Raw genomic sequence first — 25,480 nt, forward strand, 5'->3', positions numbered from 1 at the left:
CTGGCACCACACAGGTGTACCCAAAAATTCAGATCATATGACTGAGAGCAGAGTCCAAACGCTTCTTAAACTCCAACAGGCTTGGTGCTGTGACTACATCCCTGGGAAGGCTGTTCCACTGCATGACAACCCTCTCAGTGAAGAACCTGTTCCTGATGTCCAGCCTGAACCTCCCCTGCCTCAGCTTGACACCATTCCCATGGTTCCTATCACTGGTGACTAAAGAGAGTAGACCAACGCCTGCCCTTCCACTCCCCCTCATGAGGAAGCTGTAGACCACGATAAGGTCCCCACTCAACCTCCTCTTTTCCAGGCTGACCAGGCCCAGTAACCTCAGCCACTCCTTTTATGTCTTCCCCTCTAGGCCCTTCACCATCTTTGTAGCCCTTCTCTGGGCACTCTCCAACAGTTTCATGTCCTTTTCGTACTGTGGTGCCCAGAACTGCACACAGTACTCGAGGTGAGGCCACACCAGCACAGAGTAGAACAGGACAACCACTTCTTTAACAGGCTTGATTATTTTATTTGCTGGTTTGTTTGGTGGTGGTGGTGTTTTTCCATCTGTATTAGCTGGTTTAGTGAAAGACATTACTTTACTTGAGAATGGGAAGGAAAAATTACAGAACTGTCTGCAAGACAGCACTTCAGTAATAACCTTGTTTCTGGGGAATGGAAAATATTGCTCCCTGCTCTTTCATTCCTAAATTCCTTAGCCTTCAGCATGCTCTGGGGAGCCAGGCAGCCCATCACTGAAATGGCTGGTGAGAGGACAGTGGGGTTTCCTGTCAGCCCAGTGGCACAAAAGTGGGCTACCTGCCCATGCAGACTCAGCACAATGCCAGAGGAAACAGTGGTTCTTTCAGACAATTCCCATTAAAAATTGACTAATCAGAAATTTCTACTGCTATCTTGAGCCCTACCACTATCTTCTAATTAGGTCTCCTCAGGCTTTGGAAGATTTTCAGAGAGACAGAAAGAATAATGTTTAGTTATAATCTGATGTGAAGCCTGAGATGGAAGCAAAACAGTAGTACTTGCACACCCAGGTCTGTTTCTTCAGCACTGCTCTTCTTTCAGCAGATCCCATGATACACTGCTATTTAGTAACTATTTAAAAGCTGAAATTTTGCTAAGCTATTTGCTAAGCATCCCTGAAACCTGCTCAAATTATTATCTGGACACTGAAGGCCAAATATGTATCACTAAAAACAGATTAAAGAAAGAAAAAAAAAAATTCACACACATAGAGATGCTGTTCAAAAATTGCCAGGAAAATGGATTAACCATCTATTGCCACTACTCCCTAAGTAATAGTCTTTGATCAGAAGAGTTTAAGGGGTGGTTTCTTCATAGGCAGGTCCAGAGATGTTTCCCTCCTTCCCTATGACTGTAAAAATGTTGGCATCACATCTAAGCCTAACACCAAAAATAAAAAGCTCCAGGAAGAAGGATGGACTTTCCTGCTTCTTGCTATCTTTTGTAACCCAAACAGTAAATTACTTCATCCCTACCTTTTCTGTATTCTGTATTCTGAAATACATCCAGAAGAAATAGCCATAACAAACAGTTCAGTAATGCAGGCTTTTTGTTTGATATTTGTTTTGATGGGAAAAAAAAAAAAAGTATATCTGTATATCTGATTTGTAATGAATTTTTACTTTGAAGTGGAGCGTGTAGTTCACTAACTTGAATATTTAATTAATGAAGAAATTATTTGTCGTGTATTTTTATTTTTCTTTGGTGCATGGGAAATATTTTGTTGTTGTTGTTCTAATTTATTTTCATCCCAGTGTAAATAAAATCCATTCCAAAACACTGCATTTTGCATTTGACAGAAAGTCCAGGTTTCCTTCATTTAAGGAGCTAGCCCTAAAATATATTTTTCCAGCTGCATAAGAATATTATTGCCAAAAATGAGTATGGACAGTGCATAGAATTGACACATCAATATGAATTTAAGTAGCAGAGTGACTTGTATTGAATTTTTCCTTGGTACAGAGATCAATAATTTGTCTGTTGACAAATTTAAAATGACTGTAAGTGGCAAACAATCTCATTTTCAGTTCTCTGAAAGATGACACTTTCAATAGACCTATGACTCAAGGTACTTGCAGATCCCTTCAGTTCCTGCTCTGCAGGACACTACTATATTTGGGGGCAGTTTTACATTGCAACTCCATTTGTAAAGTGTGTCTCTATGCTATAGTGCTGGTATCCTGTCTTTCAATTTTGTATCAGGAGTTGTCATCAGAAAAATATATTGTGGCTGCACACAAATTCATCCATTCCTTCAAATCCTGAGCCAGGATCTAATGAGACCTTAGATGATGGTAGCAAATGCACTGCAGTAGGCATGACATTTCACAAAAGCAGCATGCTATGTCAATGCAAGACAGACTGAAAATACTTTTCTCTAGAACATACTAAGGAAAAGCATATTTTATTTTTCACTGCTCCTGGATTTGTATTGATGACAAACTTAACTTACCAAATGCAAAACCCATGGAGAGTCATTTTAATTCTAAGATTTTCCTCACCCTGCTAAGTACTGATGGCAATAGAAAAGTGGTCGCTGTCTTTCATCCAAGCAGCCTGGGTAGGATACAGAACATGGTATTGATGCATTATATATATTGCTGGAATGGAATTTAAACTATTCAAGCGTATAAATTGGAAACTCATTCTGAAGAATTGCTTTGCTTTCCTAAACCAAGAAAATGGTACAAACAACCAAGCCATTCAGGAGACTTATCACTGGAAAGGAATGTAATAATGTAATTCATGCTGTGCAAGGCAGACTTTAGTCTTGATGGATGTTGTTTGGTTGGTATTAAACTCTGATTTGCAGAATGGCAACTACCTTGAAGAAGCAAAATTTCTTGCCAAAGTTGGCATTACAAGAGCACAGTGATTAACAGTGTGCCAAATCATTCACTAATAACTGAGATAGTCAGCAAACACAGCCACCAGCTGGTTGGAAAATACCATGAAAGCAATTTATGGATATCTTCTAAATTTAAAATGGGACTCTATATAATTGCCAGTATAATAACCACATCTTTAACTCACACTTAAAAGAAGAACATGGAAAACCCTTATCTGAACTAAGAAGAGTTACTCTTGTCACTCTACCCACTGAGCTAAAAAAGTCATCTCCATTTCCAATTTGGGCAGAACAAAATTATGTAAGGACTAATTATGCAATCTTTAACTAACTTTTCATACAGTCTTCCTTTAAGCAAATCTCTGGCTAAAATTCACTGGGACCTTTGCTTGGATGAGGATGATGAGATTTTGCTGACAAGGAAGGAAATTTACTGCCTCCTCTATCTAAGAGACATTGTATCTCTGCCAACTCATCTCAGTCTTCCAGTATGTTTCAGATCCTTTTATCATTCTTCTACAGCAATGCCCTCTGTAGGATCTGGAGATGTGACAATATATCCCATGGTATTATTTGACAACTAATTATGTCCTAGGAATGGCTCTGGTCTTACCAAAACCAAGGGTGAACAAAGATCAGATGGTTCTCATCACTCTGTCTCAGGACTGCAATTTGTATAAGGGTTTATGAAGTCCTGTTCTGCGATTGATCACATGCAACAAATTGTGTTGACAAGAAGAATAAGAGAGCTGGAGGTCCTCTACATTCGTAGGTAAACAACTGCACTCACCACCTCTGCAACCACTCCCTCAGCCCTCCCCCAGAAAGATGCACTCTGATGCACTCTGTTCAAATCCAGTTCAGGTGGGAAAGAAATGAGATCAAGGCAAAGCCCAGGGTCAAGCAGGATAAATTATGGCCTTTAAAGCATTTTGTTCCCTTGGCTGTTTTCTGATTTATTTTTTTTTTGGCCAGATTTCTCCTAGAGCTCTTCAGACTCACAGGCTGTGCTTTTCAAGGTGCACTACTGATTTGATCATTACCAACACATGATCCTTTTTCATTCACTTCCTGCCTTCCCTAGTCCCAGAAAACCCACCAAATCCAAGCACTGGGAACAATGGTGGACGGCCAATGAGTTAGAGGTGCGTAAAGCAACCAAGGCATGAGGAGTCATATCAAGCTTCTGCCTCAACCACAGCAAAAGTCATTGCCTGAGTTGGACAAGCAAATGCTACCTTCAGACTTGCTAAGCAATGGAATCTTTTTTCTTTTCTTTTCTTTTCTTTTCTTTTCTTTTCTTTTCTTTTCTTTTCTTTTCTTTTCTTTTCTTTTCTTTTCTTTTCTTTTCTTTTCTTTTCTTTTCTTTTCTTTTCTTTTCTTTTCTTTTCTTTTCCCATAATTCTGGAATACATTACAGCTATTCAATATTTTTTTTTCTGATCTTAAAAACAAAAGTAGTTAGCAAAATTTAATGAGGTTGATGTTAGAAGCTTTGAAATGTCAAAATTAAAATATTGTAATCAAATTTGTTAAAACAGACATTTTCTGAATGTTTAACCCTTTGGTTTAATTTCTAAAATCTAATTAGAATTGACACTCTCCAAAATATTTATGGGGAAACACCATTTGATTTAAAAGTGAAGATATATGATGGTGCCAGCATCAATCTCATGAATTTATGAGTTTTCAGTCAGGGCCAATATCAGGTACAGAGTCTTTCAAAGCGTTAGTGAGATAATGATGAATTATCCTCATTTAATACAAATGGAAAGTGCAGTAAAGCAGTGGCTCACAAAAATGACAGAGCTGTCTGAATACTTTTGGGCCAGGAGGAGCACCACAGGTGACCTTCAAGCTGAATATGGGTTATGGTTCGCTTATGAGGAGATAGAAAGTGTCTTGTAGGTTTGAGCTGAAACCTACAAGATTTTATTTTGCCAACTCAATTGACTTAAGTATATTTGCTGTAGGGCTTAAACTGCTTGTCCTTCAGCAACTGAAATTAGAGCACTGTAAAAAGCACTGTAAAGATTTTTTCCCCCATCTTTTAAAATTTGATTCTCTTTAAAATAGAGAGCTCCCCACTGAAGACCTCCTGCAACAAGAGGCTTTACTCAGGCAAAATGTTAATGGCCCTTTTAATGCAGAAAGCACCTCCTCTGTATCCGAAGCTCCTTCTGTGCTAAGAGTTGAAATAATTTCTGGTTACACTGTCCTTCTATTATGGCAATAGGGGTGTAAAATGCTGTCATCATGATTTAGGTTTAAATATCACAACAGTTCTAGCCACTGTGCAGGGACTAACTAGGAAAAGAAATTACTTCTGATGTCCTTCACTCACATGCAAGAGATGAGTGTTCCCAGGAAACATCTGTCAGAGCTGAGGCAGAAAAGCTTCAGAAGCAGGGTTTTATTTGGGAGTTCAGTAACAGATTAATAGGTTTGGCTGTCAGGAAGATTCCTGAAACCAGCATAAACATTACCAAATGATTCCCGTTGATCCTATATATGCCTTTCTTGCATCCCTGCGTATAATTCCACTCTCTTCAGAGCCTTCACAAAACTATTGCTTGTCATGTTCCTTATTATTCCTTACCTCTCAGGAGCACACAGAAAATTGAGTTCCTAATTCCTTCCAAATTTGCTTTCCCAAACACTTTTTGTCACCATATATATTATATATTATTTATTTATGTTTGTTTGTTGTTTTCAATAGGAACTTCAATATCTGTGCTGCAGGTTATGGACAAATATCATTGTGGTAGTACTCCTGATTACACTGTTTGGGCAATTTGAGAAAGTCTGTGTACTGCATTGTAATCCTGTGTAGGTTTCTCTCAGCAAAAATGAGAATATACATGTCAGCTCAGATAATATATAGTCTTTGATTACTTAAAGTTTTTAAAACCTTTTCATTTCATATGCTTTTCTAAGTATTACTCTTCACTCAGAGAAAAATATAGCATTTCGTTCTTTTCATTAACTCTCCCCCCAAAATAATTAAATAATAATTTAAAAAATCTTAATAATTAATGTGTGTGGAAGATGTCTTGTCTTTTATGTGTTTCCATATTTGCATATTTGTTTCTTTTTTCTTGTGTTTTTTTTTTTTTTTTTGTTTTTTTTTTTGTTTTTTTTTTCTCTCTACAGAATATACACTTTTGTGCAAACATCCAAAATCTGAAGTTCTTTTTTGCCAATAAATAAATAAGTGAATAATAAATAAAAATATTTTTAAAGTGAAGAGCTGAATTAGTATTTTGGGGGGAGGAAATAGCAAAGATGAAGAGGAAACAACACGGTCCAATGAGTTCTACTTCTCATTTTCTCTTCTTTTCTGTTTCTAATCTCTGTTAATTATCTCTCCATTATCTTTTATATTTATAACCATGAAAGATTTAGAGTTCTGTGATTATATCCCTAGATATGTGATTCCCTTGATCATTAATGACAGCATCACTGTCTTAAAATGATTCATCAAGCCAAATGAATACAGACTAAACCTTCTGTGGTCTGATTGGCATCTTCAAGACCTGGATGGTTTTGAAGACCTCCAGGCTCTACTACCTTGGAGTCTCATAAGTTTACTTGTAATGTAAAAATTTATTTTTGTAACAAAATGAGTGTATCATACCCTGCAGGACCTGTGGATTTGCTATATTCTCAGACTCTCATATTTCCCTTACCTCTTGTCACTACAGTAACTCTTACTCCTCTTTGCCCTCCATCTGTAGGCAGATCTCAAGTTAATTAATGCCATCACCTGGAAAAAATCTCAGAATAAAGAGGTGATCTGTGTTGTTGACAACTCGCAGGCAGTAAAATAACCTTCTGTGGTCTTATATATGAATCTGTAGAACAAATATTTAATGTTTCTTCTGGCCCCAGAGAATGAATGTCTCAGACCTCCAGGAAAGCCTTCCAACTCCCGATCTAAACTTGTCTTACTGATATGTGACATCTCATTACAAACTGTTTGACATCTTCTCTGCAAAAAGATTATCTGGACTCCCTGAACTGACCTCAACTAGCTTGGTGAGTCTGTTTTTGTGATAGCCTATGAGCACAAACTATTATTGCTGGAGAAAAACAGGCCACTTTTCTGAGACAGCGTAGGAGAGAAAACCAACTTCTCTTAATGAAGATACTGAGTGACAAGCAGAAAAGGTTCTTCCAGAGATGAACAGATGGAGTAGAAGTTCAATGGTCAGTAGTATTCACTTGGTTTCACCTGGATTCATGTATTTCTAATTTTCTTCCCTGTATTTCTAGATAGAAGTTATAATGAGAAATTTAGACCTAGATAAAACCTGCCAAGGAATTTGCATTGATTTCAGGCCCAAATCCATCTTTTGTAATTCAGGTGGATAAAAAACTGGACTCTTCCCTGCAGGGCAGAGAAAGAAAAGCTGAGCTGCATGTTGCTAGACTTAAAATTTGATTTAAGCTGGTGGGAAAGTTTGGATACAGTGTGTTGTATCTGCTCTCTAAAAAGCTTTGAAATCTCAGTATCAGTTAGCGTATACTGAAGCTATGAGATTTCTAGTACTGCTGCTGTGTTACCCCAGTGTAAATAAAGTCTCATTAGTTGTATAATACAAGTAAATCCTGCTCATACCAGTGACGTTGATCAAAATCCTGGATGCCTAGAGAGCGATAAGGGAAAGCAGAACAAGCCACCAGTTTTTAATATAATTTACTGGGAAGGTAGAGAACAAAGTGGATGTTAATTTCCTTATAGCATCAGGTACTGTGAATTGCACTGGGTCTAATAGGCAGGGGCTTGAGTAACACCTGGCTCGGTGTTGTTGAACCTAGAAGAACCTGTGAAATGAAAGAAATTTTTGCCAAAGCTGGCAGAAGGCTATTCCATGTGTTCCCAGCCTATTTCAGTCTGCAGTGGGTTGACACATTTACCACACATAAATGTAATGATGGCTAGCACAAACCAGATTAGGGTAAAAGAGTAAAAAATGTGAAGATGCTGAGTATCAAATATCTCAGAATGACTTTACTTGCATGTTAATATTGAATTTTAATCATTTTCCCTATACTCATTAGAATGCAAGCTTTTGTTTATTCAGATTGGTTAAAATTGTATTTTCAATGTACCTCATTTTTACAAAAGACACGGTTAGTCTCTCTAGGTTACTGTAGCAAGTGAAATATCTGTTATTGTTCCTGCTTGCCAGTGTTATCAGTCTGCTGTGTATGAACAAAGTCTCCTTCAAAATCATAGCCAAATCCCATGCACTCTTGCACGTCTTTAATTAATGTCAATGAGCAATGGATGACCATTAATAAGGCTTGTCTATTCTCTTGTCCTAGGTACTATCAGTACTAGTTGGTATTATTAGGCTGTTCAGTCTGTGGTAGGGCAATAGAGACTGAATGCTGAAAATCTTTAGTTACACTCTCACATGGCTTGCACGTGGCTTGAGGGAGACACAAAGTCATCTTGAGCTTCATTTTCTCTTCTTGTTGCAGAGAAGTTAGACGTAAGATTAAATTCATTTATAAAGTACTTTGGAGAAGCTTCATCCAAGTTTTATGTGTTTAGAGTCTATTTGTCTACATCGAACCTCCCATTACAATCATCAGAACCCAAGTCATTGCAGCCTGTGAATTTTAGGATGTAAATCTCAGGCAAAAAGTAAGGTTTTCACCATAAAATGGGGTGAGCCCCCCACTAAACTCTGTTAGATGTAGCAATTAGCTCTATTCACACTGTAAGTTGTCTAATAACCAGATGTAGTCATCTACATGGTAAATCTCCACTTTTAATTAAAGGAAATCACTACTCAAGTGTTGTATATTAGTTAGCACTGAATAAGTGAGAACTTATGAGTTGTTCAAAGCACAAGCAGTCCTTTGATATATTTATACAGCCCCTAGCACAATGGTATAAGTAGAGCTCTTATTAACTGCTATAATACTTAGTGCTTTTCTTTGTGAATAATTGTCAGATTAACTTTTAATATAGTTTGTTCTAATCACAGCTTGAAATGAATGTATCTTCATATATTTGTATTCAAAATCAAAGTTTTTATTTGATTTTGGTTTTGGAAGAGACCTCAAAAGCTTATCTAATCTAATACCCTGTGTACACAAGTTCCAAATCCAAAATTAAACTAGGTTTCCCAGGGTCTTGTCCAGTCAAGTTTTTAATATCTCCAAGGGGAGACATGCCACAACCACAGTCCTTCAGGATAACTTACTCCAGCATTTGACCACTCTCACTTTGTCTATTTTTTCCTCATGTCCAGTCAGAATTTCTCTTGGTGCAATCTGTGACCACTGCCTCATCTTTCCCTGAGCACTTCTGAGGAAGAGTCTGGCTCCAGCTTCTCTCCATCTTGTTGGTGAACACTTGGTCATTCTGTATTATTTACATTCAGTCCTACTCTAAGACTGAATTTATTTTCAGGCAGACATCTACTTAGTATTGTTCAAATCTGCAGGTTAATAAAACAATGTGGTGATAGACTAGAAACAGATGTTCTTTGCTGAAAAATATATCTGAATAATTATCAGTGAGTGTCTGGCTTCTAGTGAAAAGGCTTCATCCATCAAGATATTTTAAAAACTATCTGTGACAGATTCTGCAGAAAGAGTTGCTGATGGTAATTGTCATCTATGCTCTTTCAGTATGGATACTTTGTAAATTACTGAGCCCTTCTTAATATTTTTGTTCTTTCTGATATTTATGACAATTAGCCAACCATGAAATGAAGAAAGAACTAGTGTAAAGGGTCACGTTGTCTCTTCCTGTAATCTGCAGAGCCAGGCTCAGACGAATCTAATAACAAAGGAATTGAACTCCTGTAATTCTTTTTCATTATGAATCCTTAGCTGTTGCAAATGAAGTACTCTAAATTACTGATTCAAACTCTCCTGAAAGCGTCTTTATTATGAAATGGGAGACATAAAATATGGCAAAATGCACACTTTCCTTACTATATGCAGATTAGTCATGATGCTGACAAATATTTGAAAGCCAACCCCAGTCTTTACCCAATCTCTTGGTTGATGAGACACTTACATTACTCAATAAACAAGCTGGAGCCTCCTTCTATGGCTAACCTTCCCCTCAAAAAGGAGTTGGTTGTAACCAGTCTGCCTTCTGAGAATGGTCCTTGGCACGTCCTGTTTTTCAAATCATTTCTGGCATTGTCTGAGACAAAGTCAATTGACCCAGGGCAAATATAGGCCAGAGAGCATGCTAGCAATTAAACAGTACAAATTACCATGGCCCAGTTTTTGAACCTGAAACAGTCCAGTTTATTTGCTATTGTATATGTGCCTTTGAGTATTCAGTGAGCTGCCCTTGTCTCCTGACATGTTAGGAGACATTCTTTTCATTTTCAAGGCTTTCACAACCTTTCATTCTGATAGACAATCACAGTGCAATGAATCATTGACTGTCTGTGGCTTTGTTTGCCATCCCATATATTACAAGGATGTGGTTTAATACACATTCCCTCATTTTGCTGATGCAGCAGACAGAAGGATTTAGAACATGTCAGACTATCATCACAGCATTACCTATCAGATGGGTCTTTCTGCCAAACCACCTAAGTAACTTTAAAACTTTCTTAGAGAATGTAACATTTTCCTCATTTGGCTGAAGTTTATCTGATGTTTTTACTAGCGCACTTCCATGCAACTTGTGAAGTCAAACAAACCTGATGTTGATAAAATGACAGGAGTGGATGATAAACTAGTCCTCAGTTACATTTAAATGTGTATTTAGACACTGAACTTTAAACTGTGCACTACCAGTAGTTCTGCACACTTATACAATCACAGAAAAAATATGTAGCCATTGAAAATGTGTGCTATGGGTGGTAACAACAGTTACAGCTCCATTGTTGGGTTTTATTACGCAGATCTTTTCTCTCTTGAAAAAGTCAGCAACTTCCATTTAATTTGTTCTTTACCTGTTAAAAGTATTGTTTTTCAACTGAGCTTTATATGTTTTATACAAGTCTTTCAAGAATGAATTCAATATGTTAGGAGTTCTACACATGGAAAAACTGAAATGCAGGTAGTTGCTCTGAGATTTATTTTTTTTACTTGAGTTTATTATTTAGATCATACAGCAACCTCTGGAGATTTTTAGTACTAACGCTGACCTGTTTGTGACTGCAGTTTATTTAAAATATCACTAAATGCAACCTTTTCTGTATAGTCTCAACATTGCCTCAAATTCTATGTGCTTGCCAATAGCCTGATGATTATCTGCTCTAATACCATTATTTTTAGCAATTTAATCTAGTCTGAGTGCTCTTCAATTCTCTGGCTCATTGTTCTAACTTTTTAAAGAGACGTTTTACTTGAACTAGGGAAATGTATTCAATATCATTGACACTGAGACATAAAAATCACATCTGTGCTGACTGCTCCTTTGGAGGGTGGGAAGTGCAGCTGCAGATGGCAAGGGACGTCTGCAAGCAGTGGAACCAGGTCTAGAAGAACCTGAATTATGTGCCTAGCACTCACTCATAGGAGTGAGCTCCTATCTTTGCAAACAATCCTGGCTATGCATGGAGTTATTTGGAGTGATAATCTACACTGGGTCTTGGTGCTGACATCTTCCTGCAAAGGAAATTTTCCAAAAGGAATCATCTCCAAATAACTTTCCTTTATTTAAAGGTATATGAGGGTAACATGTGCATTCAAGTCACTGTACAGACTCCAGTACTAGAGATAAGAACAAAAGTCCTGCTTTGAGGGTGTGCTTGCTCTCCTGCAGATGAATGAACCAGCCATCAAAAAAAGACGTGATGTTAACAACCACATGGGCTGTGGGTAAGAAACTAAGAATGAAGACAGAAATGCCCAAATCCTTCTCTAAGGACAAGAGTAGGTTTTTAAACCATGATAGTTCAAAGCTGATCTTTACTGACTTTAAGATTGCCAGAGGCAGTACTCTAGATCTCTAATTGGGATTTTGTGAGATTTTGTTCATTTGGAAAATACTCTGCTGTGTAGGAAGCCTCAAAGCTGCATTTTCATTCACATGATAAGGATGCTTTCTCTCTGTCGATGACATTAATGGAGTAATTGTCACAGCCTTCAGGATGGTTTTATGGATCATTGATGAGAAAAAGGCGCCAAACAAATAAGAAAACCCACCTGTGTCAGATGGTTTACTTTTTTAAGTCTGTGAATATTATATTCAGTTTGTATACCTAAAGACATAGGGAGTGGACGATCTGCTGCATGTGAACTGGTCCCCAAACAAGGCAGGGTTCAAAGTATCCCGGTGACCCAAGGTGCCTTCATATTGCAAACCAGGACTTAAACATCTCAAGTATCTTTGCTATTAAACAAGTGTCTTTGCTATGGGCTGAATGGAAAACCAGGATCAAATGCAGTCCCAAAGCTCTACTATTATTCTAAAGATTTTGTTCAGCAAAGTGTTTAATACAGCCCTGTCATTAGAGAAACCCCTAATTAAGTGTACAAGTCCAAGGGCAGTAGAAAATAAATTACTACTTCATTTTACACAGGTGATCAAAGCAGAGGGCTAATTAAACAACTCTCAAAATGTGGATAAGCAGAACGAAACACAGATCTCTATCGTTGTGTACAAGGCCATCCTTCCACCAGGATGTCAGCTAGCTGTTTAAATCCAGGTTTCTATGGCTCAGACCTTTTGCTGGTGATCTGGAGCAGGGACATCAGCTAAGCACAGTGAGCTGAGCCGAAACAACAATTCCCATGAATAAAGGCAATGTACCCAGCTGGGATGGAGGCAAAGAGAAGGGTGAGAAAGGGTTAACACCTTTTAGTATACTTATCCCAATACAAGTTTAGCATCCACTCCACAACACATTGAAGCCTGCATCTCTATGGAGCCCGTGCTCCAGGTCCTGTGACCTCTTGCAAAGGAGGTGGTTGTAGATCATTACCATGTAACATGGGTCTGAGGCATGAGAGCCAAATTCATTCTAGTTAGGCAGCCAATGTAAGGCTCAGAATCATAAAAATCCATGCATTTGCTTTTCTCTGCACAATTCCTCATCTTTAAAACTGGGATAACGCTGACCTTCCTCACACAGAGGTTACAAAGAGAAATCCATTAATGTTTTTGCAGTGAAATGAAAGCTAGAAGGTTAAGTGGTTGTTGTTCATGCCAATAATTCATCACACTGGGCACAAAATTAGAGTTGACAGTGACCTTTCCTTTCCCGAAGTCCTCTTTTGGGCCAGACTCTGATGTCTGTTCTCCTGGCATAAATCCAGAGTATATACATTAATAACAGCAGAACGGTTGCTCGTTTGCAGTGGTAGAAAGTAATCAGAACCTTTTGCTCTCCTTTTGTATTAACTCTTATTGTTATACAGATATCAAATCATGCAAATCATTTCAGGCAAATAAATATTTTTTATTGCTAGAATAAAGTTAATAAATTAATTATCCCTCATTTCCATAAATGTATCCAAGTAGTAGAAAGTATTTCTTAGTGCCATTGCCTCATTATTTCCTCATCTGGCTGAAATTAAATCTAAGAAAGAGCAGAGAATGTTATTTATACACAGTATATACACTTATATACAGTTATACAGTGTATATTTATATACAGTAGAGAATCCTAGAATATCCTGAATTGGAAGGGACCCATGAGGATTATCAAGTCCACCTGGCTCCACACAGGGCAATGTGAGAGTCAAATTATATGTATGGAGAGCTTATCTATGTAGGAGAACTTCTCTTGTATAGGTGAAGACCTTTACATGGGGCTTCACTTTTGATTTAATCAGCTAAAAATTTTCAGGATCATAAGAGTAATTATGACTCCTGGCTCCAACTCCTGTAATAAATGATGCTTTATGCACGCTATTGCAGAGAAAAGTGTTACTAATCTTAAAGTCAGCAAACTCCTAAGTTAGTGAAAACTTGGTGCATACATTTGCATGCTTACGCAGCTTTGCCATATTGTCTCCCTGTTTTTATATTTATATTCTTTTAGGGAGACAGGGAAAGTTTCTGCAAAAAAGGTTATGATATCTGATTGGGTTCTTTACATGATGGAGAACCAAACTGTTTGGTTTATTTATTTATAGAGCTAATCACCCTTTAAACCATTTCTTGTCTTAAAAACACCATCTTGAATCTTTGCCCCGAGTTGCTAGCCACAAAACCTTAGCAAAGGCAAGACTTGTAGTACTACTTCGGTATAGGTGTGCACACCTGGGGTTTATTGAAGTTAGTGAAATCAATTTTACTTTGAGGTTTTTGTCAGTTATTAATCCAAACTTAATGACCTTTTAAATAAGTACATGTCTTTGCAGTGAAGACAAACCTGAGACACTGCAATATAAGATGGTGATGCTGCAAGCAGAGAAATATTTAATTAATTAATTAATTAAACAATGGAAGACAATGCTGTATTATGTTAAAAAAGGCAAGATCCCAGATCATATTTTGTCTGGGATTAAACCCTCTCACATTTAAAAACTAGTCAGTCAATATTCACCCCCCTTTTTAAAAGGAAGGCAGCAGTTGTCTGTAGCTGGGATGGTATTTCAACAGGCTTTGTTCTTCTGGCCTGTCTGAAAAGTATCCAGAGACTGCCAAAAGTCCAGGACAAAGATAAGGACAGGGTGCAGTATGTTGACAGAGTCAGGAATATGTTGACTGGAAGTATGTTGACTGTAAAAAAAAAAGAAAATGGCACTTTCCCTCTCTTGCTTATAGTAAAACCAACCCAAGGAACCTGAGATAAATGTGGATTGCCATCTTTTACCGGCTCTCGTCCTGCAGCCAGTTTTACCAATGCGAGTGAACTTTGATGCAGCTTTATTCAGTGAAGGTGATAAACCACTAAAAATTATAGCAGCTCAGAGCTCCCCGGTGGCAGAAAGGTCCTAGGTGCCCGTGCAGCTCTGCAGGGCTTCCAGGTACAAAGAAAGATGTTTGTCCCCAGCATCTTACCCAGGGTTGCAGGCTGTCTCTGTGGGCAGCACTAGCTATCACACACCAAAACAGGTACCATCGTGGGATCATTTCTAATTCTGCCTGTGAGCAGGTAACCAACGTCACCAAAAAATCGTCTTGAGACTTATAATGAGCCCCAGAAATTTCTCACTGGTACTCATCAAAACCCTTCTTGGACTGCATAATCCACCTGAAATCTCTGTATGCTCCCTCTTGGATGAAACGAGCAGTGAAATGCTAATTAGATTACAAGAGCCACTAGGTCCATGGGTGGTTAACAGTATCAGTAGTGCCATGCTACCAATACAGCTTCTACCTATAGAGAACATCTATAACTGCCTGAAAGTCAAGTCTCTTTTCTTCTTTCAGTGGTTTGAAAGCTGGGACTGTGTCTATACTATTAACTTCAGAAGTGCCAGGGAACGTTTATGGGTACTTATCTCTACTGCTAAATTGCCAGATTGGACCCCAGCATGGCTGTGGTGAGGTCATGTAGCCCTCCCCTGGGAAATTCCTAGACACAGCCCGGGAGATAGATCAGGTCCATTTCCCACAGGCACTTTAGATGTCACTACCCTGATTTGAATGTTAAAAGAATTTAATAATATAAATGTGGGTTTTTCCATGCTCTAGTGCTAAAGAACAATCCAGACACATTTAATTTCTTAACACAGGCATAGCTTAGATTTCCCAGAGATGAAATGATAACAACAAAAGAGATCAAGAATCCATTTCACATACTATGTCAGCAGAATATGTTGTGCATGAGCCTAAAAAAACAATATGCACTTCAGTGCTGAAGATTATATAACAGTGTAGAAATCTCACTGTTGTAATTGATATTGCTCCATTTTCTACTGGGGAATATAAATCATGGATGGAATGGAGAAACCTTAATGAATCAATGTCATAGCATGCAAATGCCTGAGTAAAATTCTCCTTTTATGGCTGTGTCAGAAATTATAGTGGTATAAATGATACATGCAAGTAATCCTACCACAATCTAGCAAGTCCCAGTTTATCAGCAGGGCTGAGGTAGCTGATCCTCTGCCCATACCATCTTAAATAAATCATATTTGTTTGAAATCCCTTCGCAGACACTGATTCACTGAAGCTTATTTCACCTGTGCAGACACTGTTTTCCTGATTGAAAAACAGCAGCAGAAAAATATATATAATATATATATATATATAATGTATATAATAATGAAATAATAATAATAAAAAAACATGTACTTTAGAAGCAGGACTACCTAAAGGGTTTAAACTTTTAACCAGTATGGTAGAAAATGCTAAGTATGGCTAGTATTCTGCTGACAAGAGAGAGATCATTAAGTTAATCTCATTCTTTATATTTATCTGCCCATCATGGACAAGTGGTCATTCTTTGCTTCACTCAATGCTTTATCTGTTTAAAGGTTATGGAGCCAATGACAAAAGTGCATCACCAGCAAAATTCACGGGCACTCAGAAAAACTAACACAAGGCAGTGCCTCTTTGTAACTACTGCTGATGCTGTTTCTGGAAATGTGAGGTTGCTCAGCTGGGACAGATGCTCAGGTGGTTGCTCAGATGGGACACAAAACAGGTGAATCCTTAGAGGAAGAAGGCAGGAGAGGACAAATTCAAAGCTGGAAAAATCAGTTTCTCATGATTGAGTGGTTGTTACAAAACCGGTGTAAGATAAGTTGGCTTCCAATGATTTACACGCCTATGTTGTGACAGGGAAGTACCACTGAAGAAAAGTGAGAGAAGTTAGGAAACCTGATGGGGGGAGAGGTCTGGCAGGCACCCTGTTGGTTGTATGGCAGACCCAGATTAATGAAGATGCAGGCACCTGGATATTTGGCTTTAGGTAAAGGAAAACGTGTAGGTTTGGCTCAGTACCCATTCCTGGTCAAGTGCTGCTTCCCCCATAGTCACAGCAAGGATGCAGATAATGTGGGATGAGCACTCTAGCTGTGGTTATAATTATTGACCTACACACCTCAGAAGAAAGTGGTAACACTACTTCTGTCTGCTTTTGTTACAACTCATCTCCAAAAATCCCTTGAACTAAAGCTATGAAGAGTTTGATCTGTTAAATTAAAGATTTGTGTTAAAAAAAAAAAAAAATAATAATAAAAAAAGAAAAAAATCTCACAAATCTCTATTTTCAAATACTCTAGAATTAAATACAATAAGATTTTAAGCCGAGTAGACCTGCCAGTTTGAAAGGATCTTTTGTTAGGAAGTAAGTATACTGAAAGATGGGGCTGAAAGTTCACTAATAGGATCAGCTTTCATTTTGACTTAAATGTCCTTGTTACAGAAAATTGAACACAGGTCTGACTGATAGCATTTGCCACGTTGATCCCATGGGCTTTGAGGCATATAGAAGAACGGCTACTGCTAGTATGGGGTGGGGGAGAAGTTTGGGATTTAATGCAAATACATCCAACAGAGCTATTTTTTCGGGGGGTGTGGGGGGATGGAAGTAAAAATGAACAGTTACTTTACCAGCTTGAACACAAACCAGGAGTCTAGGGTGTGTCTACCATTTACTAAGTGTTCAGTTATCATTGGGTCGTATTTCATCTGCTGAATAAACTTTCCAAACTCTGTGGCTTAAGAAGGGCTTTGTCATTTTAAACACCCATTAAAGAAGTGCTACTTTTTAAACATTTTAAATATCTGTTAAACAAACTCCTCACTCGATGAATTAACTTTTTTTTTTTTTTTTCCTCTTCCTTAATGCCACCCCCAACTTGCCGTCACATGGGCTAGCTGTTAAAATGCTCTCACAAAGACATGAAGAACCCAATCTTCTACCAGGTCAAAGGCAAACCTTTCAATCGTTGCAGGGGGGTTGACCCTCAGCTTTCACCTGGAGGTGGGATGTCCTTTAAACTGCAAGAACAACACAAAATGAGAATGAAAAACAACAACAACAACAAAATAATTTCAGAGTTTCTCTGTTTCTATTTAGAAAACCACACCTGGATGTAACTGGATTTTAGCAACTGGATTTTATCTGGCATTAAAAAAAAAAAAAAAAAAAAAAAAAAAGAGAGAGAGAGAGACATTAACATTGTTGCAGTTACAGACCCTGAAGGATTAGTTGTTATTAAAATGGCATTCCATGTGGAAAATTTGGAAGTGATTGGAAATATAAAATTCTTACCTTTTCTCTTAAGAAACTATCTTTCTTATTTTCTGAAATACAAGAAGAAAAAAAATGGTTTAGCTTTCTTCATCCCAAACCAGAAATTTGAAGGAAAAGGTACATTTTCCAAAAAATGTTGAAGTTAATGCCTTTGACCTCCATCAAATCTTCCTTTAAAATGACTGCACACCATTTTGCTGTACAAATATATGTCTCAAAGCAAAAAACATATGCTTAACATAAGTGTGAATTAAATGTGTGTCCCAGAAGAACCAGCAGTGCTTCTTGTGAGGACAAGTTTTGCTTTGGTCCAGAAGGAAAAGGTTAAGGTGCATTAGCATAGGTTACAAAGGCAGTTTCTTCCAGGAGTAGCTACTAATGAGACAGCTGCTCCTGCTTGATTAGAAGTACAGTCATTACCTCACTCATTTGCCCTTGCAGAAGTGTTATTTTTAATTGGAAGCGGCACTTATGAATCGCCTCATCCAGTTCATTATAAAAGTCCATTGTCGTGAGCTAGCAGGCAGCTTAATGTATTCACAGGGCATTGTGTGCTCCTGTTTCATGCCAGATCAGTACTTTCCCTTGCAGTTGAGCAGAATAGTTTATTGAGCACCCAATCTGCCCAGATGAAAAAGCAGGTGTGTAAGTGATGAGCACAAGGACCTCTGCATGTCACATTGGGGCTGACTCCTTTGCTGGAAAAAAAATGATTATCTCTCCTGAAATGCTCTTGAGGAAGGTGTCTGCCAATTCCATATCGAAGAAGAAACTAATGGGAGGGATTTAGATAGAAGGTGCTGAATAGTGACTTAAATAATACCCAGCCAGCACTCTTTCTCCTGTTGCAGATACAGAAACTGATTGTGTTTGTACTCTCACAAAGGATATTTTTGTTCTATTTGAGATCCCCTCAGACTCACGCAAGTCAGTGCACTGGTGACAACACACAGTCCTTTCTGCTGTGAGAAGAACGCATCAGACTGCTTTTGTGGTACAATTTCCATGACTAAGCAGGCAGGATCACCAGGTGAAATCAATACAGATGATGTCTGGATAGGACCCTTTCTTGTAACCTGTTCTGGGCTGAAATGCCTCGAACCCTGAAGAAACACGTGGATGACAGTCACTGCTCCAGCATCTAGGAGTTCAGGTCATATATTTGGGTAACTCAGATCAGAAAGTAAAAACCTGATCCCAGCACTGACTACACTCCAGATACACTACTGACAGTTTTGCAGTCCTACATTAGTGAGATGCTTGTGCTAGGTCTGTTCGGCATTACCATCCCTGCCAGACTTACTGGGCCAGCAATTAAATACACAGAGCTGTCTCTCACTTTACTGATTTCAAGCCTGTTCATGTTTGGTCCCTTAATTAAAAATAAAATAATAATTAAAAATAATATCAGCCTTCAGGACTTCCCTAGCAAAGGCTGGATTGCAAAGCACTGTAGCACTCATACCGAAAATCACTCCATTTGCTTTCCTTATGTTTCCAGCAAGCCGTATCTCCTTCTAAAGACAGTATCTCAAAATCGCTTGTCTCTTGATCTGGTAGGGGGATCTACTTCAGGTAATAATATAGCCAAATATTTAAACATCAATATAGAAAGTAAAATCACTACTTAATATCCTATTTTTGTAACCATCTCGTCTAGCATTGTCCTTTGCTGTGCCTATAAAAATTGTTTGCCTGGTTCCAAATTCATTTTCACACCTATTTATTTATTTATTTATTTATTATGCTCTTGGAAGGTTGCCACCCTTACTCTTCCTTTCAGGGTTTGATCCAGAACCCGCACTTTGGAAAATTCAGTGGAAGCTGAATTAGATCTTTAAATCCTCTTAAAAACTCATTTATCTAGAGAGACTTGAAGCAAGGTAATGAAAAATATTTTATTGATCTTTCATTATTTTCTGAAACATTTATAAAATGTATAGGCAGATGGTGTGTATTGTACTGACATGATATATAATTAATCAATTATGATGATGTATTCATCAATTTCCTTCCTTCCTTCCTTCCTTCCTTCCTTCCTTCCTTCCTTCCTTCCTTCCTTCCTTCCTTCCTTCCTTCCTTCCTTCCTTTATTTTAAGGTTCTGCAAACCCTTTCTTACACACTGGGTTTAAAAAAAAAAAAAAAAAAAAAAAAAGGACAACCTCAGAATAACTGGTCTCCAGAGAACACCTTCTTCAGCTTCTTTCTCTAAACTTGGTCCTGGGATTAATCTTATTTTTGGAGATTTTAGTATTTTTCACCGAGTGTAAAGAGACTACATTTTTTTTTTTCTATATACTACTAATTAGACTCAGGTGGATGTCACTTTGAGATCTCTGAATGCATCTGTTTAAACACAAGTATTTAAAGCACCTCATTCCATGACAGGTATCCTCTCTGGTTTCCACCTACTAATTCAGGCAGATCCAACCTCATGAAGATGTCTCAGAGGTCATTTGGAAGAGCTGAAAATAAGGTGTAATGTCCTGCAGATCCTAAAATGGCACTGCACCAGGTCCTTACTTTTAAGAAAATAACTGCACTGTGTGTTGCTACAGGAGATGTATCTGGATCACAGCTGATAAGACTGCTGGTTAATTACTGTTTGTTGTCACACCTTAGGCAACTGGGATGTCTTTTCTGTCCATCTGTCACTCCAGAAAGGCATAGATATTTCCTCTGTCCTGTCCTTATGAGGCTGTAGTTGGAGACATTCCGTTTAGGTGACTAAATAACCAGCCAAGGTCTGAATGGGTTCCACATGTACCCAGCATGCTACTGGATGGTTACGTTTAGGCAAATGAATCTGCCCTTTAGATTTAAATATCTGCATTCTGAGCTGAATCCCATCATTTGGTGCTCTCAAGCTTTCAGAATGCTAACGTAGAAGGAAATTAATTCCTACTGCTGTGACAGATTCCCCACTCAGGAAATATTACAGAATAGGGATCAAAATAGAAATAATTACCTTTGTGCTGGCTTCAAGGTGACTGTGCTGGAATCCTTACTTGCATGTTAATTTCTGTCAGATCACTCTTAATAGAGGAGCCTAGACCACAACTGAGACCATTCGGGAACCAAAATTAGGTGAGATGAACCCAATCTCACAGGTCTATTAAAAAGTCATGACTACTTGAAGAGTATCCTCATTACCAGTTGGAAACGCAGTGCATGCACTGTGTCTAATAAGTATGCATCAGTAGAGCAGAGCACAAGTACTCCTTGCAGTGTAGTATTACTGAATTATTTTAATTGCATTTGCAAACAAATATATTTGGAAGGGAATGCCTGTCAATTGACTACATAGGGTCTAGATTTTGACTTCAATTAGCTGTATTTGTAGGCGGCTTTTGGGAAACTACTCCATGAGTAGTGAAACCACTCCATGATTCTGTCAGGCTTAAGAAAGAAGAGAGACATTCTTATCACCAGGAATATCTGGCTATCTCTGTACTAATCCATCACCAAGGGAGTGCACTGCTGTAATCCCAGTTCTTCAGCCCCAAATTTTGTAAACTGCAGTAAAAATACTAAATGTTAGGTAAGGCTGAATTGCATGCTAGTAGAGCAGAGAATGGAAGTCCAACTGTATACGGAAACTTCAAAAACTGATCCAAAAAATGATCTGCTTAGCCAAGTAAACTAGTAATTCTTTGCCATGCTTTCTACTCTGTTCTGGTGTGCTTCATATGTACTGAGGACCTACATGCACTAAGAAAGTGATAAGTTCATTTCAATATCACATACCAGATTTCCATATTTGCTGTTCTTGCAGAGTTCACCTAGGCTTATATTAAAAGAAAAGCAAAAGAAAGTAGAAGAAAGAAAAGAAAGAAAAGAAAGAAAAGAAAGAAAAGAAAGAAAAGAAAGAAAAGAAAGAAAGAAAAGAGAGAAAAGAGAGAAAAGAGAGAAAGGAAAAAGGGAGGAAGGGAGGAAGGAGAAAAATTCAGCTGCAAAAAGGCTGTTCAGAAAATCAATTATCTAACTTGAACCAAAAAAACGATTTTGAAAAACTTGCATATTTCTCCCTCTTAATACATCTCTTAGCAATAGTATATTTTGGTTCTCCTATATACTTCTGCAAGTCTATTTTTTATGGTTTATTACCAAGTTGCCAAAGGACTTCATGAAGCTGAAATTGTTGAGGATAAAAATAATATGCTATCATATTTCAAATGATCATGTTGATTGAAATAAAGACACAAATACAGATAATTAAAACATATATTGTTTTTTTCTTTTATGGAAGAAAATATATATATATTTTTTTTATAAAAATCTGTTATAAACTAATATACTTTGCCAATAAAATGAATAAGAACTTACATGGACTTCTCTAATTCAACAGTGCAAATATATAACAACAGTTTTTCCACAGAACAATAAAACATGCTCCTTTAAACTTAAATGGATCATTTGAGTTTTGAAATTGGGAAATAAACCAAAATATCATTTATATATCAATAAAAACAGCATGTCTTTTTTTTTTTTTTTTTTTTTTCTATTTTAAGAACAAAAAGATACAAAGCAGAACAATATCTCCAAGACAGTGCTTTTTTTTTTCTTCACTTTTTTCTTTTTCAAAAAGATTACCCACAAAAATATGTTAGCTCTTTATTACAAACACACCATTAGTATAAAAAATAAATTCTATTCTAATTGTAGGAAAAAAAAAATCAGAAACCTTGAAATGTTTTATGCAGAGAGAGAGAACAATTTTCAAGGGTGTTGTTGCTAGTGAATAAAGTCATAGACTCTGGAAGCATTTATATCCTATACTCAAGAAGCCTACATCATAGGAGTCCCACAACCTACTTATGAGAGCTACTGATAATTAAAACTTCATGAGGTGGTCATTTTCACCCAACTCAAAGTGAAGTTCTTGGGGAAAGTCTAGTTTTTATCAGTGAACTTTAGACTTAAATATCTGCATTCAGAGCAGATAGAGGAAGAAATTTAGAAATAGCAAGGCTATTTCTAAAGTTTATTTTCCTTTTCTTTAATTTGTTTTTATTTAAACTGCTGTAAAAGCCATTGGAATATGTTGAAATACTTGTATATCAAGACCTGAGATTCTGAGCTTAGAGTCAGTTGATTTTGACTGAGTAAAAGTTTAGTCTCTCTTATAGGTGGTTGACTCAAAACATGTGGGTGCCTACTCATTGACTTGGAAGGTAATTTAGGGAACTAATTTTGGCCTGACATCTCAGTGATTGATGCTGCCTACTTACAGAAAGCACTTTATGGATTTACAAATCCACAGAAGTTTCCCGACTCTCCCACCCACACGCAAAACTAGATTATTTTAGGATTAGAAAACTTGTACAGTTACTCAGTGGAACAATTCTTTAGTGAATTTTTCTGGGATCAAATTTTACAATCTTCAAAACAGACATAGAAATTATATACATTTTGTGAAAAGAAAAATCTATTAAAAATATCATTAGAGCCATGCATAGCTGGGCATATTTTTCTACTTTGTCCTAGCGAATTATAGCTTCACCTGTTTCTTCACCAAGGAAGACACCTTGCTATAAAAACACGTATTGTTTTCCATAAGAACTTTATGTAAAAAATATTTATTGACTGAAGGAACAACACACTTCTTATGTGCAAGTCTGGATTTGGTCAGCTGCATCTCTTTTATCTCAGTTATGTTCTGCAATAATTTAACAGACTTCCATAATACCCTTGAACCACTCATTTCTTTCAATCAAAATGTGATAATACTAATTTAATAATAAGATCTTTTTTTTTTTTTTTACACTATAAAATCTTAATTGGTTATGTGACCCTTTCTTATACACCTTCACAGTATATCTCAGGGCTGGGATTATTGGGATAACTTCCCCTCCCTGCTTTAGCATTATGCAGTGTAATCAACTTGCAGTGTCATTTAAACAGGAATGGCCATGAAGCTCCAGAAATCATTACTCAATCAGTGGTGATAATTAGTCTCTGAGGCATATGTTGCATCTCTGGAACATGTGAGAACAAACTAGTTATAGTTAGCTAACATTGCACCAAGACAACTCAGAAATCCTTCCTCTTAAGAACATTTTATTCTAATCATTAATTTAACAATCAGATATTAATACATTATATTCACAGATTCTAACCTGACTACCAACTGATGCTGTACCTTATCATCACTGTATCCAATACTGTATTATTTATGGGAATTTAGGGTGGAAAATCAATACATGCTTCATATATATGTGTGTATATAGAGAACATATATAACTATAGATAAAAAAGAAGTATGTATATGAATGTAGATTTAAATATATGCATTATCTAACAAAATTTTCATTTGTAAAATTTTAAATCTAAAAAAAAAACCTTTAAAATATTTAAAAACATAATGCTATCTCTGAACAATGCTACCACTTCTTAATGGCTCTCTTAAATAATATTAAATATAACTCAAAGCATGTGAACACACAAAGACTTAACACAGGATCTGAACATCTGTTGTAGCAGCAGCTTTTGGGTGTCATTAATTTCCCACTTACAGATTACAAAACATTACATTACCTTTAATGGCTCATCAAAATTATGAGCAATTGTTGTAACTGTATCTGCACTCCCAGGAGTCTAAGCACATCACAGTCTACACAGTCATCAGAGTAATGAAACAGTTTTGAAGGAGAATGATGTTGATCTCTGACTACCTGAAGAGTTCTTTATTTTTAGGGAAGAAAAGCCTTCAAGAAAGATATTTTAAGTCTTTCTCATTTGACCAGGTTATTTAATTCATCACCTTCTTAGACTCTGGTGTAACTTAGCTATATTTAATAAAGACAAAATAGACTTCATTAATTTGATTTTCCCAAGTTCATCTTGCTCCCTGTGTTGTTAATGATATCTAGGAAATGTTCACTATGTAATTTGCACAAAGGTTCCCAAAGTGAAGAATACCTTAAACACCCACAATAGTGTTGGTCTGGTGAATCTAAATTCCAGTGCACAAAAAAATCATTGAGCAAAACATCACAAGTTATTTATTTACCTATCGACAAACCATATTTGCAGACCATCTAAACCACATGCAGGCTGCTCCAGCTCCAGGTCCGTAGCAGCAGGCTGCTTTTAACAAGGCACACCTGATGGGACAACTTTTTCTGGCAGATGCTCTGAGCAGTATGAATTTGTTCTGCAATTTTGGCTCCAACATATGGCCTCAGTGCCAGGCTGTGAAATCATATAAAGCATCAATTCATTATTTCAGTGAACTTCTTCAACGTGGAAAAAAAGCACAATGACACATGATAACTATGCCTCGAGACCAAAGTGGTCACACAGGGGCTAAGAGAAGACATCGACTATGCAGTGTGAACATGAGCTAGTCTGCACTGTTTGGGTCTGGGATTCTTTCCTGGTTCCTATCTACAAAACCAGAATAGACATAGTCTCCAGAAATAGATGTAACCTCCTTCTCTACTCTTGAATCATATCTAGGACTTTTCTTTACAGTATCTTCCATACTTTTGCCAGTTT

The sequence above is a fragment of the Anas acuta genome, chromosome 2 (genome assembly GCF_963932015.1).
Source record: "Anas acuta chromosome 2, bAnaAcu1.1, whole genome shotgun sequence".
Classification (NCBI taxonomy): Eukaryota; Metazoa; Chordata; class Aves; order Anseriformes; family Anatidae; genus Anas; species Anas acuta.